The sequence below is a fragment of the Sus scrofa genome, chromosome 13 (assembly GCF_054392235.1).
Source record: "Sus scrofa isolate SSC_HxYL_T2T_F1_AM1 chromosome 13, Sscrofa_HxYL_maternal_Yorkshire_Landrace_v2.0, whole genome shotgun sequence".
Taxonomy (NCBI): Eukaryota; Metazoa; Chordata; class Mammalia; order Artiodactyla; family Suidae; genus Sus; species Sus scrofa.
This window is the reverse complement of record NC_139395.1, coordinates 75,615,424-75,639,134: the sequence shown is the minus strand read 5'-3', so window position 1 is coordinate 75,639,134 and position 23,711 is coordinate 75,615,424. Positions and strand designations below refer to the sequence as shown.

At 38.0% G+C, this 23,711-nt stretch overlaps 1 long non-coding RNA gene across 16 annotated transcripts in view; it reads left to right on the top strand.

The window, feature by feature from the left end:
• Positions 1–23,711, top strand: part of LOC106505658 (uncharacterized) — a 1,202,834-nt gene that overhangs the window by 97,044 nt on the left and 1,082,079 nt on the right. For 9 of the 16 annotated variants that reach the window (XR_014823617.1, XR_014823632.1, XR_014823624.1 and 6 more), the window contains one exon: positions 18,738–18,831. The exons of the other annotated variants lie outside the window; for them this stretch is intronic. This is a non-coding gene — a long non-coding RNA (uncharacterized LOC106505658). The remainder of the gene's footprint in view (positions 1–18,737; positions 18,832–23,711) is intronic. 16 annotated transcript variants of the gene reach the window in all.

Sequence of the window (23,711 nt, the reverse complement as noted above, 5' to 3'; positions counted from 1 at the left end):
CTCTCTGTTTTTAGATCTGGTTAGTCTCTTGTAGGAAGCATATATATGTGACTTTTAAAAATCCATTCGGCCACCCTATTTTGGAGTTTCTATTGTGGCTTAATGGTTAACAAATCCAATCAGTATCCATGAGGACACAGGTTTGATCCCTGGCCTTGATCAGTGGGTTAAGGATCTGGCATTGCTGTGGCTGTGGGTAGGCTGGCAGCTACAGCTCCAATTTGACCCCTAGACTGGGAACCTACATAAGCTGTGGGTGTGACCCTAAAAAGACAAAAGATAAAGAAAAATCTTTTCAGCCACCCTATTTCTTTTAATTGGTGCATTTAGTCCATTTATATTTAAAGTAATTATTGAAAGATATGTACATGGCCATTTTGTTAATTGTTTTTCAGATTTTTTTTGTAATTCTTCTGTTATTTCTTCTCTTGCTTTATGTCCCCATGATGTGATAGATGTATTTAGTGTCATTTTTGGATTCCTTTCTCTCTTTTTTTTGTGTATGTTTATTATAGGTTTTGGTTTGTGGTTACCATGAGGTTCATATGTAATGAGCACTGTATTTTCTTTTCTTTTTCTGTTTTCTTTTCTATTTTTTTATAGGATACTGAATATAGTTCCCTGTGTTATTGATCAGGACCTTATTGTTTATCCATTCTGAATGTATAGTTTACATTGCTAACTCCAAACTCCCAGTCCATCCCACTCCCTTCCCCCCACCTTGGCAACCTCAAGTCTGTTCTCTATGTCTGTGAGTCTGTTTCTGTTTTTTAGATAGGTTCATTTGTGCCTATTTTAGATTCCACATATAAGTGATATCATAAGGTGTTTGTCCTTCTTTTTCTGACTCACTTAGTTGCATCCATGTTGTTGCAATTGTCACTATTTTGTTCTTTTTTATGATGAGTAGTATTCCATTGTATATATGCACCACATCCTTTTAATGCATTCATCTGTTGATGAACATTTAGTTTGTTTCCATGTCTTAGCTATTGTAAATAGTGCTGCTGTGCACACTGGGGTGCATGTATCTTTTCAAATTTTAGCTTTGTCTGGGTATATGCCCAGGAGTGGGATGGCTGGATCATATGACAACTCTATTTTTAATTTTTTGAGGAACATTCATACCGTTTTTCATAGTGGATGTGCCAATTTACATTCCCACCAACAGTGTAGGAGGATTTCCTTTTACCCACACCCTTTCTAGCATTTGTGTTTTTGTAGACTTATTAATGATGGCATTCTGGCTGGTGCGAGGTGGTGCCTCACTGTAGTTTTGATTTGCACTTCTCTAATAATTAGCAATGATGACCCTCTTTTCATGTGCCCATTGGCCATCTGTATATCTTCACTGGAGAAATATTTAGGTTTTCTGCCCATATTTCTTTGTTGTGGTTGTTGTTATTATTGTTGCTATTTTTTGGTTTGTTTTTGTGCTTTTTAAAGCTTCATCTCTGGCATATAGAAATTCCTAGGCTAGCAGTTGAATTGGAGCTGCAGCTTCTAGCCTACGACTCAGCACAGCAATGTGGGATCTGAGCTACATTTATGACCTATACCACAGCTTATGGCAATGGTAGATCCTTAACCCACTTAGCAAGGCAAGGGATCGAACCCACATCCTCAAGAATACTAGTCAGGTTCATCACCACTCAGCCACAGCAGGAACTCCCTTTTGTTGCTTTTGAATTGCATGAACTGCTTGTATACTTTGGATATTATGCCTTGCTGTTTGCATCATTTGCAGATATTTTCTCCCAGTCATTAAGTTGTCTTTTTGGTTTTAAAAAAATTGTTTCCTTTGCTGTGCGAAAGCTTATTGGCTTGATTAGGTCTCATTTGTTTATTTTTGCTTTTATTTCTATTGCCTTGGGAAACTGACCTAAGAAAACACTCGTTCAATTTATGCCAGATAATATTTTGCCTAGATTCTCTTCTAGGATTTTTATGGTGTTGTGTCTTTTTTTTTTAAATTAAACTATAGTTGATTTACAGTGTGCCAATATGGGGTCATTTCTCATATTTAAGTTTTTAAGCCATTTTGAGTTTATTTTGTAGGTGTGAGGATGTGTTCTAATTTTGTTCATTTATTTGTGGCTGTCCCACTTTCCCAACACCTCCTGATAAAGAGACTGTCTTTTCTCCACAGTATATTCTTGCCTCCTTTGTTAATGATTAGTTGACTGTTGGTATGCAGGTTTATTTATGAGCTCTCTATTCTGTTCTATCAATCCATATGTGTGTTTTTGTCCCAGTATCATGCTATTTTGATTACTGTAGCTTTTTAGTGTAGTATGAAGTCTAGGAGAATCATTCTTTCAGCTTTGTTGTTTTTCTTCAGAATTGCTTTGGAAATTATGGGTCTTTTATGATTCCATATAAATTTTAGTATTATCTGTGAAAAATGTGATAATTTTATAAGGATTACATTAAATCTGTAGATTACTTTGTATAGTATGGACATTTTAACAATATTAATTCTTCCAATCCTGGAGCATGGGAGATCTTTCCATTTCTTTGAATCATTTAGATGTATATTTTAAGTTGATGTTCTCTTAAGTTCCAAAACATTAACAGCCCTATAGTCAGCTGATAGTCTTCAGGAGTTCCCTTTTTGTAACTGCTTGCTTTTCGTCTTGCTACTTTTAAACTTCTTTATCTTTAATTTTTGACTTTTTAATTATAATGTGGTTTTTTTTTTGTGGACCTCTTTGTGTTCAACTTTGAGAATTTCTATGCTTTCCAACCTGAATATCTGTTTCCTTTCTTAGATTAGAAAAAATCTCTGCTATTATTTCTTCAAACAAGTTTTCTGCTGCTTTCTTTCTCTCTTCTTAGTCTGGGACCTCTATAGTTCAAATCTTAGTATGCTTGATGATCTTTCAGAGGTCCTTTAAACTATCTTTTTTCTTTTTATGTTCAGTTTGGGTGATTTCCACTACTCCATCTTCCAGATTGTTTATCTGTTCTTCTGTATCATATAATGTACTCCTGATTCCATCTAGTGTATTTTTCATTTCAATTTTTGCATATTTAGTTATTTTTTATATTTAATAAAAATATAACTAATTTAATAATTAGTTATTTTTTATATTTTTTAACTCTTTGTTGAAAGTCTCTCTGTTTATCCAATCTTCTCCCAAGTCAGTTTGCATCTTTGCAATCATTACCTTGAGCTCTTTATTGGGTAGATTGTTTATCTCTGTTTTATTTAGATCTTTTTCTGAGGTTTTCTCTTTTCCTTAGTTTGGAACATATTCTTCTTTATCATCATTTTGCCTAATTTTCTCTTTTTATTTCCATGTACTAGGTATTTCTTTTATGTCTCCTTTATCTTGGATAATTTGCCCTGTATAGGAGATGTCCTGTGGGGCCCAGCAGAACAATTCCCTCTGGCTACCAGAGCTCATTATTCCAGGGTTGTCACTTACATGGATTGCATATGCTTTTCTATTGTGTGTGGTTAAATACTGTGGGCATGATAGTAAGTGGGGCTGGCCCCCTGCTTGGAAGACTGCAATGCCAGCTCCACACAACTGCTGAGGATTTATTGTTGGGTGGTTGGCTGTGTGATCTGGTGGTGCACAACTTCTTGGGGCACTGGTAGTCAAGGCAGGCCCTCCGCATGGCTATTTGTGGAGCCTGGTGGTGTGTGACTGTCGTGTTCATGTGTTGGGGGCACCTCCCCACACTTTGGTTGTGTGGCCATATTGTGTGCAACTGTTGTGGTTGCACTTGTGTGTGGGGAAAGATTCCCATGCAGCTGGTTATGAGATCTGGAGCTATGCAACTTTTGTGGGTATGGTGGCTGGTGAGGTAGGTTCTCTGTGCTGGTAGGCTAGTGGGAATATTTTAAACTGGCATCTGCTAGTACTGCTATCATCATGGTAGAATGATATTACAAGAATTGTTACTGCCAGTGTCTCAGTCCCCATGGAGTCATCCCAGTTGCCTCCTGCCTCTCTGGGAGACTCTCCAAAATCAGCAAATGTGCCTAACGAGGCACCTTTTAAACTGCTGCATCAACTCTGGGACTTGGATTGTGTGGGATTTTGCATGTGTCCTTTAAGAGTAGAGTCTTGGTTTCCTATAGCTCTCTTAACTGTCATGAATGTAAGCCCTGCTGGTTTTCAAAGCCAGGTGTTTTAGAGGCTTGCTTTTCCCCTGCAGGATCTCCAGGCTGGGGAGCCCAGTCTTGGGCTTAGACTCTTTTCTCCTTAGGATGAACCTCCACTGTTTTCATATTCCTACCACTTGTGGGACACTGACTCAGGGTGTAAGTCCTGACTAGACCATATCTCCAACCCTCCTGCCCATATGATTGTGGTTCTTCTTTATATGTTTAGTCTTGAAAACATTTTCTGTTAGACTTTAGGTCATTTTCAGGGATAGTTGCTCCTTAAGTATTTATAACTTTTATATGGGAGGAGGTGAGCTCAGGTGCTATTTATTTTACCATCTTGATACTTTTCATTTTGCCTTTCTTGCTGCTTTCAAAATTATTTCTTTGTCTTTGCCTTTTGACTTTTAATTATAATATGTCTCAGTGAAGCCCCATTCAGGTTCAACCTATTTGGGGGTATTCTGGGGACTCATGGATCTGGATGTCCATTTCTCCTTACAGATTTGAGAAGTTTTCAGCCATTATTGCTTTAAATATACTTTCTGTTCCTTTCTCTTTCTCTTCTTCTGGAATTCCAGTAATGATAATAGTGTTCTTTTCATTGTGTCCTCTAATTCCCATAGCCTTTCTTTAATCTTTTAAAATTCTTTTTTCTTTTTGCTTTTCTAACTGGGTAATTTCCAGTGTCCCGATCCTCTAGGTCACAGATTCTTTCTTCTGCACAGTCAAGTCTACTTTTGAAACTCTATCAAGTTCTTCATTCTTCAGTTCTGTTATTATATTTTTCAATTCTAAGGTTTCTTTTTGTTTGGTTTTTGATATTTGTGTTTCCTTGTCAAACTTCTCATTTTGTGCATTATTTTCCAAATATCAGTTGGTTGTGTTTTCTTATAGTTCACTAAACTTTCTTTTTTGGCTACACCTGTGGTATGTGGAAGTTCCTGGACCAAGGACTGAATCTGAGCTACAGCTGTGACATATGCCATAGTTGCAGGAATGCTGGATCCTTAACCCACTGCACCACAGCAGGAACTCCCACTGAACTTTCTTAAGAGGATATTTTGAATTCTTTTTCCGAAAGTTCATAGATCTTTTTTTTTTTCTTTTTTTCCTCTTTGCCTTTTCTGGAGCCGCTCCCACAGCATATGGAGGATTCCCAGGCTAGGGGTCTAATCAGAGCTGTAGCCACCAGCCTACACCAGAGCCACAGCAATGCGGGATCTGAGCTGCGTCTGCGACCCACACCACAGCTCACAGCAACACCGGATCGTTAACCCACTGAGCAAGGCCAGGGATTGAACCCCCAACCTCATGGTTCCTAGCCGGATTCATTAACCACTGCGCCATGATGGGAACTCCTAGATCTTTTCTTTAGGGCAAGCGATTAGAGCTTTACTACTTTCCTTCAGTGGTATCACATTTACTGGATTTTTCATGGTCCTTGGTTCCTTATGTTGGTATCTGTGCATTTGACTAAAAGGGCTCCTCTTCCAAACTTTACAGGTTTGCTTTGCAAAAACAGTTCTTAACCAGTTGGCTTAGTTTATGTTTCTGATTGTGTCTCTTGGTAATGTTTTTGTGCAGATGATCGGTTTTTGGGTGAAGCAACTGAGCTCTGATGATGGGAATGGGGGTGTGCCACCAGCTAAGATGATTTGGATAAGACTGCTGGCTGGACTCCATACCCACATGAAGTTTTAGGATGATCTCTGAGTTGATTCTGAATTCTCTGTTCAGGCTTATTAGATGGTCAGGAATGGGTACTATACTCAGTAGTAGATGGGACTATGACTTAGCTTCTCTTCCCTGACAGGGCAAAAGTCCAGGGCTCAGGGCCTGTAGATATGTACAGTTTGGGAACCCAACTCAGGCCTGAGTAAATTCCTGGGTAACTGTGGACACTAGTTTTGCTCTGCAGATAAGGGAAGTCATGAGTTGTTCTCTATGTTCAAGTGCCACTATATGTAGGGATGTTGAATGCGCTATGTAGCTCCCGCTGTGCTCTGGTTAGATTCTCTTGTCAGACACCTGAAGGCTATATTCAGTAATGAGCCAGGCTACAAATTAAATTCCCTGCCTGGGTGCAATGAAAGATGGAGCTCTGAAACTGGCCAAGCTGTTCGTTGTCTTAACTCGAGCCATCCCCACCCCATGTTCCCTGTCTGAACAAGTCTACTGGCTTTGCTCTACAAACTATGGACTCTGTCTGCCCTTCTCTATCTTAAGTGCCACAAGTCTTCACAGATTCTAGGAGTTGTGGCCAGCCTATTGGACAGATGGGGCCAAAAGACTCTCTCTACAGCAGGTGGGGCTATGTCTAAGACCCCTTGACTGGGCAGGACTTGGAGGAGCCTCTCTAGGCTACTCTGAATTTCCCAAACAGGATCTCCAGTTGGGAGGGGCTGGGAACTACCCTCAGCCTTGCCTATGAATTAATTCCCCTGTTTGTGCATAGCATGGGAAGCACGCACACCTGGTGCTGGCTTTTCTTTAGGGGCGTTGGCTTTATCTACTGGCCTCATGGCTTGAGCACTGCTGGGCCACACATCTTCCAGGAGTTATCATCAGCCCTTCTTGTTAGATATCCTGGAAGGCACCCTACAGCAGGTGGAGGTATGACTCAGCATCTTCCCTGAGTGTGGTGAAGCTGGGGTCGAAGACGGGCAAAACTTCTCATTTGAGGATTGGAATCAGGCAGACCTGCATTGTGCCAATTTCCCTGGTCAGAATTCACCCCTGACCTGGTTCTTCAGATGAGCAAAGCCACTAGTTGAGATTACTGCTTGGGAACTACAGGTACGAACTGATATGGCATGATCCTTGTGCTGGTTGTTGCAAGCCCTTCTCTACTTCTCTGTTGCAATCAGATTCCCAATGATTTAGCCTTGAAGATTCCCCTTTGATCTCTGTGGTGAGAAATCAATGTAGGGATTCCCACAAAGTGGCCCCCAATGCTATGGAAAGCTGATTGTCTCCTCTGGGTTCTCTTTTCCTAATGGAGGAACCAGAAATTCAAGGGAGACTTCTTTGTGTGATGCTGCACTGACCTGGGAGAAGGGCAATGTGGTCTGTCTTGGTCTTTGAGGTGCAGGGGGTGCTTTAGCTTCACCACTGTGTTCTAGGATTTTCTCAGTGGTGTTGAGTTGTTCTTGTGAGGGAGAGCAAAGTCAGTATTTTGTCATTTAGTCCATACACAGTTTTTTATCATTGGCTTTTTAAAAAATCATTATCTAAAAAAGGGATTAGTATCAGATTTAATGAATTAGTTTTATGGTGATTCACAATTTTTCCTTTGTCACTAAGCACGCTGTTTAATTCTGCTGACTTTAAAAAAAAAAAACAAGATTTTTCAATGGAGAAAGTAGTGCAATGATTTACATTTTGGCTCAAACTCCTTAGTTGGAGTAACTATTCCAAAAATATTTCCTGTCATTGGAGCTGTGCCATCTGAACACACTCATATACAAAATTTAAATTCCAAATCCCATGTGTTTACAGTGTTGACAACTTAAGAGTTTTATTCAGTGCAGAACTAGTTGTGTTTATCAGCAGTGTAGTTGGAAAACAATCACAAATATACAAAAAAATTGCCATATTAGCAATGAAAAATACTTTCCTGGCTATATTTATTTCATGAGTTGGGCTTCCATATCATTAGCCCAGTGCCTGGTTATGTTGGGGTATTGTGTCATTGAAAAGTTGTTTTTGAGCTACTTTCTTTGCTCTAGATTGACCTATATTTCCAAGAAAACTTTTTTTTTTTTTAGTTTTAGCAACCTGAATTGCTACATAAAAAAGGCTGAGAAGCACTAGTATTCATATGTGAGACACTGAACATCTGCTTTTATTAGTTTTTTAATTCAATGACCTTTCAAAGAATTATTTGGCTTTATTTCTTTATGATTTACATATAAGATCCACTCAAGTTTTGATCAGTCAGCAGTCTTCACAAATAACACATTGTTATTTTAATATTTCACCTTCAGTTGTAGCTACAAAACTGAGGTCAACACATAAGGTATCATATGCCTAATAGAATTAGTACAAACTTGTTTGGTCCTCATTTATTTGAAATAACTTCCATTATCATTTGATTTATTACCACCACTGCATTCAGAAAAATGAGTGTCTATTTTGACAAGAAAAGTTCCAGGAGGTTTATCTTTGCATATGTAAACTAGAGTTAAAGACATAAAAGTTTTGTATTCCTAGTTTACCTTATTAAAGTATAATTAAAAATAAGCTTGATCTAAAATCATAATAATTATAAAAATAACAGGTTTTAGAAGGTCCTGTCATCATGCAGTGGAAACAAATCTGACTAGGAACCATGAGGTTGCAGGTTCGATCCCTGGTCTCACTCAGTGGGTTAAAGATCTGGCGTTGCTGTGAGCTGTGGTGTAGGCCGGCATCTGTAGCTCCGATTCGACCCCTAGCCTGGGAACCTCCATGCCCTGTGGATGCGGCCCTAAAAAGCAAAAAACAAAAAACAGAAAACAAAAAAATCCACCCCCCAAAAAACTAACAAACAAAAAAACAGGTTTTAAATATAAACAGATACCTACATTTTATCAGGTTTTTGCTCCCTTGTGGGTTACAGGTGACAAACTGACCTGAAGTATCACATATTGTAGGTGGCCTTATTGTGCTTAACCAGCATGCAGTTTATGTCCCATGCTGCTCACCGTTTGTGTTTGACAGCATCCAAACTTTTTTATACTTTGTCAAATGAGTCCACTGATTCCATGCTTGAATGTTGTGGCAATGCCAAATTGTTAAAGCCATTGCAGAAACACTTAATATCATATACTGTACTTATCCTTTCAAGGACTGGTAACAAACAGCACTGGTTACTAGACCACACTTTGAATAGTACTGGCCTGGCAGATATTACGTGCCATAGTAATAATAGCTAATGTATATTGAATTTGTATTGTATTCCAGGCTCTTTGGCAAGCAGTTTACATGTTTGACTCATTTAATCCTCACCATGATCCAGTAATATATAGATCATGTTATCATCCCTACTTTACAGACAACAAAAATAAGGCTCAGGGTTATTCAGTAAATATCTAAGGTCACACAGCCTTCCTGGTTGGAGCTGGGATTTGAGCCCACCTGTTGACTCCAGAACCTGAGCTCTCCATATCTGAATTCAAATTCCATAAAGGATTGTCCTAGAACTTATAGGGTGAATTATGGTGAAAAAAATGAGGAACTGGGATCTGTTCTTAGTTTTGGTGTAACCTAGTTTTGTGGCCTTTGATAAGTTACTTTATCTATCTTGGTTTTGGTTTTCTATCTGAATGTGACATGGGCAAAGTACAGTTATCAATTATATGGTCTTTAAGCAGTGGAGTGCTAGAGGCAGCTTATGCCAGTTCAGAAGAGCCAGCTGTTAAATTTGTAGGTATTTGGTTAGCTGGTTGATGTCATCCTGATAGCTTGAAACTTACCATCATGAGAGTATTGACAGCATGGAAATTAGCAAACACTGTTAAGTTAGGGCTTTCCCTTGATTATTAAACACTTACCATCATAACTCTGCCTTCAGATCTCTTTGAGCTAATTCTGTTTCTTTTCAAACAGGAAGCAAGTCCTTCGTCTCTTTATTTACAGCAGTTAGAACAGTGGATGAGTATCCAGTACATATTTGGTGATGATGATGATGAGGATGATACTGATGATTAAATCACCACATCTATATCTTAAAACTTTGCATGGGCCCTGCTTGAAGGTACTTGCCTAGAAATAGTGGATCCTCAGTGGAAGTTCTTCTTATAGTTCGAGTAACCTGTGTTGGCCTAATTTTTAGTGTAGATACTCTAATGCCACTTATAGCTTTCTTTTGCAATCTGATTTTCCTTTATCAGATTATTATGCTGAATGAGCAATATATTATAGAAATGGTACAAATGAAGTCATTCTCTTTTGTGCTATTGAGTTGTTCTGGATGTAAAGAATATGTGTGTTTTCCATTTTTAGTTCAATTTAAAATCCTACTGTGTTGGTCTGTTCTCCTTTCCTAACTCGGAGAGCATTCCTGCCTTTGCTATTGCCTACTTTTACCTCTTCACTTCCCTCTTTCTTATCACCTCTGGGTCTCTCTTTTTGCTTTAATTCATACCTTTATGAATTGTTTCCCTGTAGCTCATCCTCATTTTCATGCTCTCTCTTGAATAATCTTACTTCGTGGATCCAAAGAATTATAAGTAGTTCTTAATTCAATGTTAATCATATTATTTTAATGTAATTATGTTGTATATTGATGAAGGAATAGAGATAATCCCAGGCTTTTGGTAAAGAAGACCTAGATCTTTTGCTTTTGTTCTTTTTCTTCAACTATTTGAACTTTATTTTTCTTAATTATTAAATAATGCAGTTAGACTATATCAATGTTTCCCAAACCTTTCTGTACTTCATTTTCACCCAAGGAATCTGTTTAAAATATATGGCCAGTCTTACCTTACTGCAGAACCAATAAATCTCTTTTAGGGATGGGGAAACAAAGAATGGTGGGGGGAGTTTTTCCATTCAATGGGTGGCAGAACTAGGGTTACAAACAATTTCCACAGGGATAGAATTTCTTCTTTCATTTTCTTCTTATAATGGAAGCAAATAGGACTATTACTACAACCAAGTATTAGTGGAATGGTCTACTGATATTTAATTATATTCAAAGTTCTCATTTCTCATAAAGACAGAGTTACATTTTAAATGTAATAACTGTATTAAGGGAATCAGTTAAAACAGTTCTTGTCACATAAAGTCTTTTCAGCCTATTTATTCATTTAAATCAACTTGCATATTCATAATGTGCTACCAGAATCTTAGTTTTAGGAAATTTAATAAATAGTATTTTTCTGCCCATTCAGTTAAGCATCCCTGCTGTCTTTTGCATAAGATCTGTGCAAATCTCTTGTTAGAGAATAATGTTGAGTTTTGAGGATGGATGGTTGTTCAAGGAATTCCCCCAGGGGACTTGGAATATGAAAGAAATTATTGTCTCATGCTTCTACCCATGAACTCAGGTAACAGGCAGAGTAGGTTTTACCTATTTTATTTTAATTTTTTTCTTTTTATAATGATTTTTATTTTTTCCATTATAGCTGGTTTACAGTGTTCTGTCCATATTATATGATATCACTTATATCTGGAATCTAAAATATGGCACAACTGAACCTTTCCACAGAAAAGAAAATCATGGACATGGAGAACAGACTTGTGGTTGCAAAGAGGGAGGGGGAGGGAGTAGAATGAACTGGTCATTTGGGGTTAATAGATGCAAACTATTGCCTTTGGAATGGATAAGCAATGAGATCCTGCTATATAGCACTAAGAACTATGTCCAGTCCCTTATGATAATGTGATAAAAAAGATAATGTGAGAAAAAAGAATCTATACATCTATGTGTAACTTTATTTTTTAATTTTTTTAACTCAGTGAATTTTATTACATTTATAGTGGTACAACAATCATCACAACCCAATTTTATCACCTATTTAATTAATTTATTTTTTTGTCTTTTTGTCATTTTAGGGCCACGCCTGTGGCACATGGAGGTTCCCAGGCTAGGGGTCTAATCAGAGCTGTAGCCTCTGGCCTACGCCTGAGCCACAGCAACGCCAGATCCAAGCCAAGTCTGCGACCTACACTACAGCTCATAGCAATGCTGGATCCTTAACCCACTGAGCGAGGCCAGGGATTGAACCTGCAACCTCATGGTTCCTAGTTGGATTCGCTTCCACTGCACCATGATGGGAACTCCACCTATTTTATTTTTGATGTGTAAGGTAACTAGAGACGCAATGAAATGAAACTGATTTGGGAAATTAGTTTCCTGGGAGGTTTTTATTTTTTTAGATGTAGAGTCTCTTAGGACACTAGGATATGGGCAGAAAGAAGCCAATGTGATTTTTTTCTCTTCGTGTTCCCAAGCTCTTGCTTTTGCTACTTCTGACTTTTGTACCATAATTGCTTGGGAAGATGACAATTGCTGATTTCAGCAATAGAGCACTTATGCAGGGAACAATCCCTCCCCACCCTCGTACTGTAGTAAACTAAATGACACATGAAGAGTACCTAGTTCAGTATTGAACACAGTATCTCTCAGTAGAGGTTAGGTTTTTTTTCCCTAGTCTCACTCCTGCCTTTGGCCTCTATGAATTTTTTATTTTGGTGAAATTAAGTTAAAATAAGCATCAAGGACAATCTTGAATGGAAAAAATGAGCCAAACATGGTATTATTAAACATGTTTGTATAGTGTGTGTGTGCAGTCATCCCTCACTATCCATGGGGGATTAGACCCAGGGCTCACTGTGAATACCAAAACCCAAGGATGCTCAAGTCCTTTATTTGGAATGGCATAGTACAGACAGCCTCCACATCCACAGGTCCTGCATATGTGCATGTGGAGAGCCCACTGTAATTATGTTTATATGTATGTTTCTATAGATGAAGAGTGTCATTTTTCAGTCTGGGTGAAGATGGAGATTTTTAGAGGTATACTGAGTGTATGTATAAAGAGTTATTTGTTCCTTTGTTTATTTGTTTGTTTTTAATATGACCAACAGGCAGGTCTCCTACTAGCTTTCTTAGGGTGGTGACTATCTATACTGTTGATAAGTTCTGGTCTATGCTGAGCCTTCCCCAAAATGAATTTAGTCACTAACACTGAAGTTCAGGAACCTGCTGATCTGATATATTCTGACAGATGTAGACTAGGATTTTATTTCAACCCCATGGTTCTAAGTTCAGAGAAAAAAAAAATACTGATCTCGTCTTGGAACTTAGTGCATGATGAGAAAGGATTCTCAACCAACCTTCCTTTCTCCCTTCTTTCCTCTTTCCCTTTCCTCTTTCCCCTTTTCTCTTTTCCCTTTCTTTCCTTCCTCTCTTTCATGTGCTTGAGTATAATTTATTTATTATGAAATTTACTAATTTTAAGTATTCTGCCCCAAGATTTTTAGTAAATTTACAGAGTGGTACTTATTGCCACAATCCAATTTTAGAACATTTCTGTTGCTTTCAAAACATTGCTGGTGTCCGTTTGCAGACACTCCCTATTTACACCTCCAACCTCAGGCAATTATTATTAACATTATTATTTTTGCTTTTTAGGGGCTATACCTGTGGCATACGGAAGTTCCCAGGCTAGGGGTCGAATTGCAGCTGTAGCCACCAGCCTACGCCACAGCCACAGCAACGCCAGATTCGAGCCACATCTGTGACCTATACCACAGCTCATGGCAATGCTGGATCATTAACCCACTGAGCGAGGCCAGGGCTCAAACCTGCATACTCTTGGATACTAGTCAGGCTCATTTCTGCTGAACCACAGTGGGAACTCCCAGCAATTCTTGGTTTGCTTTCTGTCTTTCTAGTTTTGCCTTTTCTAGGCAGTTCATATTAAGACAATAATGAAATATGCAGTCTCTTTTGGCTTCTTTTGCTTAGCAAAATGTTTTTGAATTTTGTTCATATTATAGCATGTATGTATCAGTACTTGTTCCCTTTTATTACTGAATGTTATGCCATTCTATGAACATAACACATTTTGTTGTATCCATTTACCAGTTGATAGACATTGAATTGTTTCACTTTTTGTTCTACTTTGAATAATGCTATTATGAACATTCTTGAATGTTTTTTGTAGACATATATTTTATTTTCATTTGTATTCTACCCAGGAGTGGAATTACTAGATCATATGGTAAATTTATTTTTATGTTTCATGAGGCTACCAAACTGCTTTCCAAAGTGCTTCATTGTACCATTTCCTGTATTTATTACCTTTGATTTTTGTAATTATTTTAAGAATAGTTATACAGTGTTTATTAAACAAAGTTTTTAACTATAGTAGAGAGTAATTATGTAGCAGACACTGTGCTATGACACCCAAATTCTCCTTCAGGACTGAAGGATCTATTCTTTCAGTTTCCAGAAGTGCTGATAGCTGACAGTCCTCAGGTGTCAGCCCGTTTCAGAAATTGCCCTTGGCTAAGTAGTCACATTTGTCCAGGGTCATGGCTCCTTTCTACGGGCAGCCTGTATGCAGTGACTGCTTGATAGGAGGCTATGAAAGCACTGTCTTTTTGTCACAACTCAGGACACCTGAGGGGGCCATCAAGCTTCAGAGTTCTCTGTGGGGCTGACTGAGGCTCTTGTGGAAAATGCATTAAAGCCCCAACCTCTGCCTTTGTCCACTTCCTCCAGAAGAAGGGTTGTTCCCCAGACTATTCTCTAATGAACTTTCTGCATGTTTTTGTTCATCCGAGTTGGCTCTTGAAGGAAGCCTGTCTTGAAAGCAACAAATTGCTACCTTTAAAATAATATAGATTACATTTGCGCTTGTCTTAATAAGTAGATCCCTCTGCTGGCAAGAATCAGAGTATTTTATTGAAGCCTAATGCCAAGTTCCAATCCCTGCATAGAAATCAGCTTCTGTTATCTCAGTATCTACCAAGAGAGGGCAGTGAAATGATAGTTAAACTATCAGTCTTGTGGTGAAAATAAAGTAGAATTTATTTATAACAGAAATTCTCAGCACTTTGTTCTCCAAAAAATTTTCTTTTGTTGGCTCTTCCTATATTATCCTGGGATCTGTAGGAATAAACTTCATTTATTATGCTCTAATAAAAAGCAGAATTCCAATGAAGTTTTTAAAGGATACTTCTGAGCACAGACTAGTTTTAATTTTTAATTAATGTTTCAGTTGAAGCATTTGAACAAAGTGGATACTTAAAAAAATCTAGTCATGAATGACATAAAAAAAGTCAAAATCTTCATTTCTCTAGTTCAACCCCCTTATTTTTGTGGGTAGAAATACATGGCATCAAAGACTTGGAATGGTTAGTTCAAGAGCACCAAGGGGAGCCATGACTAAGATTTGGTCAAATGTTTTTTTCACTACACCTTGCTTTCTTTTTTCTCTTATAGGACTTTGGTTATTTCTAATTTTTCAGGGAGTTAAAGGCATTTATTCATAAAGAAAAACACTACAGAGATCCTCTTGAATGTGATTAATGATGGCTATTAGCATCAGAGAATCAGGCTGACTGTGATATTTCCATTAATTAGAAATTGGCATATTTGCTTTCTTTCTCTGCATTTCTAGTCATTTTAAATACTGCTCTTATACATCTTTTTTTAATAAATATTTTCAATGTGTAACTATGTTGTTTTTTTAAATTTTATTTTTTTAATGTAATGATTTTTACTTTTTTCCATTATAGCTGGTTTACAGTGTTCTGTCAATTTTCTACTGTACAGCATGGTGACCCAGTTACACATTCATGTATACATTTTTTTTTTCTCACATTGTCAGGCTCCATCATAAGTGACTAGACATAGTTCCCAGTGCTATACAGTAGGATCTCATTGCTAATCCATTCCAAAGGCAATAGTCTGTATCTATTAACCCCAAGCTCCCAATCTATACCACTTCCTCCCCCTTCCCCTTGGAAGTCTATTCTCCAAGTTCATGATTTTCTATTCTGATTTAAAAATATTTTCTACTTGCTATCTTGAAAATTTATATAATTAGTGTGGTCAGATCTAGTTGATCACTTAACATTTTTCATGATTTATTTTCACTTTGTGGGTCCAAAACTCTTCTGGGTGAAATGGTATTGTTAAGAATATAAAACCTTTTAAGGAAGTTCTTAACAAAGTGAAAATTAAGTAACTATCTTTGTTAATATCAGGTTTAAGTTGTCCAACATGTTTGCTTGGCAAAACCAGGAAATATCTTACTACCAGTTTGATTTTTTTTTTTTTGGTCTTTTTAGGGCTACACCCGTGGTATATGGAGGTTTCCAGGCCAGGAGTCGAATCGGAGGTAAAGCTGCTGGCTTAAACCACAGCCACAGCAATGCCAGATCTGAGCTGCTTCTGTGACTTACACCACAGCTCATGACAACACTAGATCCTTAACCCATTGAGCAAGGCCAGGAATTGAACCTGCATCTTCACAGATGCTAGTAGATTCATTTCCATGAAGCCACAATGGGAACTCCAGATCTGATTCATTTTTCATACTATTTATATTTCAGAAGCTTTCCACATGCAGATTTTGTTAAAATCTCAGGCAAAGTTCAATGCCGTTTATTAATTTTTTGATGACCTTCTTGCCATGAATTAAAATTCCTCTTATACTCAATTCCTTTGTCTCTGTAAATATGTACCCTTGTTGTGGCAGAATCCTAAAGAATTAGGAAGTGTAATTACAAATGCATTGCTTATTAAATAGTTTAAGTTTTCCATCTCTTTATCAGTGTGCTTTGAATTTAAGTGGTACCTGTTTGTGTCTGAGGGACAGAGAGAAAAAGAGAAAGGGAGAGAGAGAGGGGGGAGGGGGAAGGGACGTTTTCTCTGTTTCCCTGCTAGTTTCTTCTATATTTAGACTAGGGCCCCTTTATCACATGCAGAGTTGGTTGTGCTTCAGCTATTGATTGTTTCAATTCTTTTTAAGGAGCCCAAAGTCATTGACTCAGCTTCAGTTTAACACCAATTTAGCTTTTCTGATGATCCAGCTCTGACCTCAGTTTCTTCATGTGTTTTCCCTGAACTTTGGGTAAATGATCTAACTTTTCTGAGCCTTATTTTCCTTGTATATAAAATGTGGTTAAGAATACTTATAGCCTGGGTGAGGATTAAATGAGATAGTAGCTATAAACTACTTATTAGCACAGAGTAGTCATTAAGTATGTGGTATCATTACTTCATTGTAACCTCTTTACGTTCAAAAATTTCCCTATTTTAGAAGGCCAGTTATATGGATTGTAGATAACAAAGAGCAGTGTATATTATATGCCTTATGTTTCCCACTCCAACTCCCAAAGCATGGAACTCTAGTAGGGTCAAATCCTCAAACAGAAAGGATGCATGTCTGGCAGAATTTCATGCATTAACCAATCAAATGGAAAAATCTGATAGTCTATCTTTGTTAGTGTCTTCCTGGTTTCCAAAATTATTCCACATTAGGAATTTTGGGCATGACTTTTGGGTTTTGGGAAAGTTAAAGTTTTGACCGTCAGGATGACTATTCATTTTTCCTTTCCTCCACTTGAGGCTTTATCCACTCTCTTCCTCCCCTTTAGTAATGCCCTATCTTTTGTATATAGCAACTAATTGGAAATATTTTATTTTTATTAAGATTGCTTTATAGTTGCATGTATCTACTAAGCATCCTTTAATTATGATATACTAAACTAGATTAGAATTATATTTCCACATTTAAGGCTTGAAAATTTGAATGCTATAGTTCCAATACATTGTATTATATACTTTGATAAGTGTGTACTGCTAAGAACAGCCTAGTTAAGCCCTCAGATTTCTTTTTTATTTTTAAATTTTTTTTGTCTTTTTGTCTTTTCTAGGGCTGCACTTGCGGCATGTGGAGGTTCCCAGGCTAGTGGTCTAATCAGAGCTGTAACCTCTGGCCTGTGCCAGAGCCACAGCAATGCCAGATCTGAGCCACACCACAGCTCATGGCAATGCTGAATCCTTAACCCACTGAGCAAGGCCAGGGATCGAACCCACAACCTCATGGTTCCTCGTTAACCACTGAGCCATGATGGGAACTCCAAGCCCTCGGATTTCTAAATATGATCCTGTAATTCTTTCATTCTTTAAAATGTATATTTTGCTACTTAAAAAAATTGGGATAATTTAAAATAGTTTTGTCTTTTTATGAAATACTATAATTTGTGCCTAGTTAGGTTAAGCTTGGGGCAATTAACAGAGACACCAGTGTGAGATTTAAATAGTATCTTTTGTGAAAAAGTGTTCTATAAGCCATAAGATGTTATTTATATGAGGAATTAAAGCTGTGATTGGCAAAGAAACTGACAAACCAAACTTATAGTTAACTGTTATAAATAACTAGAGGAATTTTATAGGAAAAAAATGTGGCCCACAAGATTATGATCTCTGGGTTCAAGCTTTGTCTTTAAGATCATCAACCTTGAGATTCTCTGAAAACACACACAGAAATTCAAAAGTTAAAAAACCGTTAACACAACCAGGGTTTTCCATGTTCCTGCTAGATTCAGAGGACACATTTTTGTCCTATTTACTAAGTTATGAGAATTGGGATCAGACGTGTTAGAAAATGCTGCCATTGATGAAATCTGATATTGGTTAAGTATCACTTTTTTAGTCTGAGATTCAGGATACTCCTTCTCTGATGAAGCCCTTTGATTTACAATGAGCCTATGTTCTGATGATATATTTTTTAACATGGTCCATTTTATATTCCAGTTAATCAGGCTTGATGGAAAACCTAAATGGAGTCTTATTTTTCTCAGAAGAAAAGCATTGTAAAGGTGGTTAAAGGGCACCTGAATTAGGTGTTTGCAAGTCATATCTGTGGAAAAATAAAATGCGTGCCTTTCCCTGCTGTCTTTCCTTTATAAAAGCGTTCTGATTCTGCAAATCACAAAAACATTTATGGCTTATGAAATTTTCATTACCCCAAACTCCATTTTCCCCTGGCTGTTAATGTGGTAATGCTTGATGGCAAGAAAGCGACTCTGGTATTTTGAAGAAGTATAATACTAGTCTATGGCTTGTGGTGAGTCTTGTATTAAAAGTCTCACTGTTCCTTTCCAGTGACTCCCTAATTAGCTCAGTCTCTTGCCTAGAGGACTGTGCATGGCTGTATTTAACCGCCTGGGAAGTGGCTCTGCAAAAATGCTGGCTCAGCGTAAGTAACTGGGTTGTATCCTGGCTGCCTTTTGGGTGAGAACTTTATTTTTAACTCTATTCCCTATTTCACATGATTGCTGAAGTCAGATCATAGTGGGGAGAGCTTGATATCATTCTTAGACCTTTGTTTCCTATTTGGTAGAATTCATAACCATTTTATTCTTTTCCTTTGGCACTAGGGGAAGGAAATAAAATGATAGACTTCTCCGGAAGATGTTATGTGCATAATACTCAAGATTTGCTGTATATTTTCTTGTTTACAGTCTTTGTAGAAACAACTCTATCTTCTTTTCTTTAGTTCTTCTGTCACTCAATGGTAAAAATAAATAAAACAAAAGCAATTCAGTTGCAATTTCAGGATTGGAAAAAGCCTATAAATATGTAGAAAGTGATACAGGCTCATCTACTAAGAGTGCATCCTTAAGTATGATATAAGATAGTCTGAAATAAGGGACAGAGGGGCGTATTAATAATATACTTTGAGAGCTCAGAGAACTTAGTAAGGGGTTTGGAGAATGCTCCCTGGAAAATGTGGCGTATGAGTGGGGTTTTTAAAGGTGAGAAGGGTTTTCTAGTCAAAGAATAGGCTGAGGGCATTTCCCAGTCAGTGAACTGAGTGGAAGAAGATAGGAGTCATGAGAATGCTTGGTGGGTTGCTGGAAAAGAAACAGACCAGTGTTGATGTGTGTGGGGTATATGAGTGGATGTACTATGAGACAAAGCCAGAGAGACAGGTTGGGACTGGATCAAGCAGGGTCTGGAATCTGCTAGACTAAGGAATGTTACACTTCTAGATCTCTCCCCATCCTGTTTAGAATCAGCTCGAATAATTTATTCTTTGCTTTTTGAAAAACATCACACATCTTTCCCTTGAATTGTTTTGGAGTCATGCTCTGGGTTTCAGAGCAATACATTTTAGTGAAGCAGAAATCATTTGGAAGACAAATTCATGATGTCATTTGTCTTCTTTAGTCATTTTCAGAAGGAGTGACTTTTAAACTAATCCGATGAGATAATATACATGGAGGCTTTAGAAAGAATGATGTCTGTTATACATGGTAGATTCTCTTAGGAAACCCTTGACCTTTACATTATCATATCTACATTTATTTAAAACTTAGCATTGCTTTCCTTTCCTTTACTCCATGCTTTCCTAGAACATGATGGAAGATGAGAAAAAAAAAGACTGGGTCACAATTACTGTGTAGCAGAAATTGACACAATGCTGTAAATCAACTCTACTTTGATAAAAATGTTAAAAAATAAAGACAATATAATAACAGTAAAGAAAATTTGTAAACAGGAAAACACCCACAAGCCCCCTACTGTCATTGAGCTACTGCCATCACTCTGGCCGTGGCTTAGAGCAAAGTTGGACTTTGGTTGTTTTTGCCAGCCTGGCTGGCATTTGTTCCCTTTTATCCTTGAGTAGCATTCTTATTTTCTCTGGAGCAGCAGACTACTCTCGGACCATGTGGTTGGGATTGAACTGATCTATTGCTATGTCTGAAATGACCCTGGCATGGCCAAATGGCAGTTGTATTATCCTCATTATGATTGGCTTAGGGATTGGCATGTGGTCAAACTAGGCTATTCTTTTTTTGTTTTTCTTTTTATGATCATAGCAATAGCACATGGAAGTTCCCAGGCTAGGGGTCTACTCAGAGCTTCAGCTGCGGTCTACACCACAGCCAGGGCAACACCAGATCTGAGCCACATCTGTGACCTACCCCACAGCTTGTGGCAATGCCAGATCCTTAACCCACTGAGCGAGGCCAGGGATTGAATCCACATCCTCCCAGAGACAATATTGGGTCCTTAACCCACTGAGACAAAACAGGAACTCCAAGGCTATTCAGAACCACAGATTTAATTCTAAGACTTATGTTGGAACTTTTGGAAAAGAAACATGCTTTTACCCTGGAGTTGCTAAAAATAATAAAATGTAGGTCTAAAGCTGCTGATAGCCCTCTTTCTACCACTTCAGGAAAAACAAGTCTAGCTTGGAGGAAAGCAGAATTAGGAGCAAGAGGGAGAGGGAGAAGGAAGAGGGGAGAGAGAGAGACAGACAGACAGACAAAGATGAGGAGAGAACTTTCTGATGGCGTTACTTGAGAACTGGCTATTCCGGCAATTGGTGTTATGGTTATAGTTATTTTTTAGTTATGTGTGCCAATAATTTTCGTTTCTGCTTTGGCCACTTTGAACTGTATTTCTGTCACTGGTGAACACACAGAGAAATACTCAAGGAGTTAGGGTTTGAACTCAGAGGAAGAAGATCATTAATGGGAGCTGAAGTGGTTTGGAAGTCATAATTTTGGAGGTGGCATAATTAAAAGCTTTGAGGGCGGCTAGGATTGCTTTGTTTTATTAGGCTCACTTCCTCCATCACATGCTAGGGGTTTTGCTGAGTAGTGTGCTTCCTCCTACCTCGCCGAGGGTCAGGGCACTTCCATGTCCCCTCAAGGTCAGTTTTTAGGAAAGGAGGGGCAGTCACTTCACCTTTCAGTTGTTTGACTGAAATGAAACATGGTTTAGACATACTTTAACTTCCAGCAGCTCTGAATGTGCAGAGAAGATTGGAGATGCCATCAGTTTGGCCATTTTGATTAGACGATGGACAGACCATGTTATGTCCTTGGCTTCTCCCTTTGTTCTCATCCCAGAAGATTCTGGTAAATCTGACTAATATGAATATCAAGGACAGTCTGAAATGACAACCTGTAGTCTATTTACAGAAATGGAGCATGGATGTTTGCTGTGGACTTTTATAACCAAAAAGTAGAAACATCTCCTGTCCACCGTCTTTATGCATCAGTGCTCAGGTGCCAGCAACACGGGTGCTAATTGTGGCATTTTTGGAAGAAGTCTTTGTGTGACGCCAAGGTGTTCTTCTACACATTGGAAGGGGAAGCAGAAGTGAAAGTGGACAGATTTTCCAAGCAGGCTTAATCTCTGATGTCCTTCACGCTGCTGACTCTGGCATCGCTCTTGACGTCGAGCTGTGATTGCAATCATCATCTCGGCAGGCGTGTTACAGCTCCAGTTATACTGCAGATGGTTGACACCCAAGCCAACAGAAAATGTGCATAATCCATGGGCTAACAGATCCTTACAAATCCTCTAGAGACAGCAGGACATGCAACTCATGTCCAAGCTGTTTTAATTTCTGCAAATTCCAAACTGATTAGACAGTGAAGGATCAAAAGCAAGCATTTAGGTAACAATAAAAAGGTAGACCGATTATGTAGTAGAGTAGCTTTGCATTTTTAAATGGATATACCCTTTCTTCTTTTCATTTACTTGTCCTTTTATCTAGCTCTGAATCCCACACCAAATGTTACTACTCCAATAAGTCCTAATTAAACAGAATGTTCTCTATTTTTCTTTTTCTTTTTCCCTTCCCTTCCCTTCCTCCCTTTCTCTCTCTTTCTCTCCCTCTCCCCTTCTTTCTTTCTTTTGTATGCTCTTGAATTGATTGATTCTGCCCTAATGGGAAAATCACATAAAGCAAACCAGAAAGCAATCAAAGCAGGCTGATTCAGAGGGAAGATCACCAAATGTATTCTTTTGCCTAGTTTTGTCTTTATGCTCTGTGGGACTTAGTTTTCAAAATCTATAAAATGTCAAGCCAGGACCACTGTATTATTTTGGTACTGTTGTTCTAACAAATGATCATAAACTTAGGGACTGAATACAGATTTATTATCTTACAGTTCTGTAGTTCAGAACTTCAATACAGGGGTCATTGGGCTAAAATCAAAAAGTGTTAGCAGGGTTTCCTTCTTTTCTGGAAGCTCTAGGGGAGAATCTTTTACCTTGCCTTGTCCAGCTTCTAGAAGCCTCTGCCTTCCTTGGTTTGTGGCCCCTTTCTTCCATCTTCAAAGCCAATAACAGCCGGTTAAGTTCCCATGAACCATCTCCTGACCTGCTCTTACCCCTTTCTTCTATTTTTAAGGACTCATGTGATTAGATTGAGCCCACCAGCATGATCCAGGATAATCCCCCTATTTCAAGCTCCTTAACTTTAATCACATCTGTAAAGTCCATTCTGCCATGTAGTTCTGGGATTCACATTTGTAAAGTCCATTCTGCCACAAGTTCTGGGATTAGGGCATGGTCATCTTTGGGGAGGGTTTGGCATTAGACTGCTACTGGTAACTGAATCCTTAAGTCTCTATCAATATTGAATTTTCTTTGTGAGAGCTTAATGTTTTCCCAGCATTGTCCTACAAATCAAGACTATAATCTGAGTCCAACCCAGATGTAACTCAATCTCTGATAACCAGTGCTGCAGACTGGTAGTCAGTAGGTCAATTTAGGCTCATAGTCATATAAATTAGCCCACATGTTTTAAAAAATGTCTGTTTAATTGAAAAATTTAAAATCTAGATGTTTCACATAAAGACATACATTTTTAGCTTCTCTCAAAGGAACAAGAAAATAGGAGAATTTGATAACACTAGGCTTTCTCTCTCTCTCTCTCTTTTTTTTTTTTTTTTTTAAATTTGCATGACAGCCCTTAGCCAGAATTGAGTAGTGCCTACTGGTTATCTTCTACAGACAGGAATTTTGTACCTGCTTATTTATATTACCTGCTTCATCTCCATGTGAGCATTTGAATTTTCAGGCTCTGCTCTATCTCTTCTATGATTTCAGCCCTACTATAATATTGATCTTCACTCTGATGGTCCAGAAGTACTGCAAGTCATTAATTATACTTCATTCATTAATTATTGAGCAAGGCAGACTGCTGTATTTTTATCTCCTTCCATTTTTTTTCTTTAGTTCAAAAACAATACATGTTATTATGGCATTTGAAAAAAACTTTTCAACTCCCGTCTTTTAAGGGTTATAGTTAATTGAAGTTTTCAGTAT